This window comes from Aristolochia californica, unplaced genomic scaffold (assembly GCF_029961685.1).
Source record: "Aristolochia californica isolate CCGP_79_NKW_82.1479 unplaced genomic scaffold, dmAriCali1.0.hap1 SCAF_102, whole genome shotgun sequence".
In the NCBI taxonomy this organism is placed as follows: Eukaryota; Viridiplantae; Streptophyta; class Magnoliopsida; order Piperales; family Aristolochiaceae; genus Aristolochia; species Aristolochia californica.
The window spans coordinates 65,001-67,226 of record NW_027181774.1 but is presented as its reverse complement, the minus strand read 5'-3'; positions in this window follow the sequence as shown (position 1 = coordinate 67,226).

Genomic DNA, 2,226 nt, shown 5'->3' with positions numbered 1-2,226 from the left:
GTGCATGGCTCGTCTCTGTGGACCATCGCCCCGCTCTTGTCCCTCTTTCGTGTTTGTGTGGCGCCCCGCCCCGTGCACCATTGCCGGCTGGCAGCAAGGTGCCTAGCCCCCCTTGCCGCCAGGCCTGTCCACCCCAAGGTGCTAAAGCCGCCAGGCACCTGTGCCGCCGAACCGTGCGTCCGTAAGCCGCTGCACGTGCGGCGGCCGGCCATGCCCGTGCTATTGACCATTTAAATGGGGACTGGATGAGTCGATCCGGCCTTACACGTCTTGCAGCGTGGAGGCCATCGGCATCCCTGCGATGGCGAGGAAGCGGCACCCGACGCACGGCCGCCTCCACAAGAAGCCATCCGCTGCCCCTCCGACCCTACCCGTCCACCTTCGCCTGCCACTGCGACGAGTCGCCTCGCCGACGCCTCCTTCAACGCCTAAAACGGGGGCCAGGCCACGAAGGAACGACGACGCAAACCCATGAAATGTGACGCTTGGTCCCGAGGAAAAACTCGACCCGGGAGCCCCATAACCCGAAGGCCCCTTGCGCCCGAGCAGTGATGCTCCCAGGCAGCCAAAACGCACATGCAAAGAGTCGAACAGGCGCCCAAGCGCACATGCGAACAATCGTACAGGCGCCCGGGCGAAAAGGCGCCAAGACGCCCAGGCGAAAAGGCACCAGGGCGCACAGGCGCCAGGACGCCCAGGCGAAAAGGCGCCAGGGCGCCCAGGCGGAAAAGACGCGCCCAGGCGGAAAAGAGGCGCCCAGGCGAAAAGGCGCCAGGGCGCCCAGGCGGAAAAGAGGCGCCCAGGCGGAAACGAGGCGCCCAGGCGAAAAAGAGGCGCCCAGGCGAAAAAGAGGCGCCCAGGCGGAAAGGCGCCAGGGCGCCCAGGCGGAAAAGAGGCGCCCTGGCGTAGGCGCCCAGGCGCCAAAAGAGGCGCCAGGCGAAAAGGCGCCAGGGCGCCCAGGCGGAAAAGAGGCGCCCAGGCGGAATGGCGCCAGGGCGCCCAGGCGGAAAAGAGGCGCCCAGGCGGAATGGCGCCAGGGCGCCCAGGCGGAAAAGAGGCGCCCAGGCGAAAAAGAGGCGCCCAGGCGGAAAAGAGGCGCCCTGGCGTAGGCGCCCAGGCGCCAAAAGAGGCGCCAGGCGAAAAGGCGCCAGGGCGCCCAGGCGGAAAAGAGGCGCCCAGGCGGAATGGCGCCAGGGCGCCCAGGCGAAAAAGAGGCGCCCAGGCGGAAAGGCGCCAGGGCGCCCAGGCGGAAAAGAGGCGCCCTGGCGTAGGCGCCCATGCGCCAAAAGAGGCACCCAGGCGAAAAGGCGCCAGGGCGCCCAGGCGGAAAAGAGGCGCCCAGGCGGAATGGCGCCAGGGCACCCAGGCGGAAAAGAGGCGCCCAGGCGGAAAAGAGGCGCCCTGGCGTAGGCGCCCAGGCGCCAAAAGAGGCGCCAGGCGAAAAGGCGCCAGGGCGCCCAGGCGGAAAAGAGGCGCCCAGGCGAAAAAGAGGCGCCCTGGCGGAAAAGAGGCGCCCTGGCGTAGGCGCCCAGGCGCCAAAAGAGGCACCCAGGCGAAAAGGCGCCAGGGCGCCCAGGCGGAAAAGAGGCGCCCAGGCGGAATGGCGCCAGGGCACCCAGGCGGAAAAGAGGCGCCCAGGCGAAAAAGAGGCGCCCAGGCGGAAAAGAGGCGCCCTGGCGTAGGCGCCCAGGCGCCAAAAGAGGCGCCCAGGCGAAAAGGCGCCAGGGCGCCCAGGCGAAGAGGCGCCAGGGCGCCCAGGTGGGAAAGAGGCGCCCAGGCGAAAAGGCGCCAGGGCGCCCAGGCAGAAAAGAGGCGCCCAGGCGAAAAAGAGGCGGCCAGGCAGAAAGGCGCCATGGCGCCCAGGCGGAAAAGAGGCGCCCTGGCCAGGCGGAAAAGAGGCGCCCAGGCGGAAAAGAGGTGCCCAGGCGAAAAAGAGTCGCCCAGGCCGAAAGGCGCCATGGCGCCCAGGCGGAAAAGAGGCGCCCACGCGAAAAGGCGCCAGGGCGCCAAGGCGGAAAACAGGCGCCCAGGCGGAAAGGTGCCAGGGCGCCCAGGCGGAAAAGAGGCGCCCAGGCGCGTGGGGGGCAAGGCGCCAGGCGCCAGGCACGCGCGGAGGCAAGGCGCCAGGCGCAAGGCGCCACGCGCGCGCGCGCGTGGGGGGCGAGGCGCAAGGCGCCACGCGCGCGCGCGCGTGGGGGGCGAGGCGCAAGGCGCCACGCGCGCGCG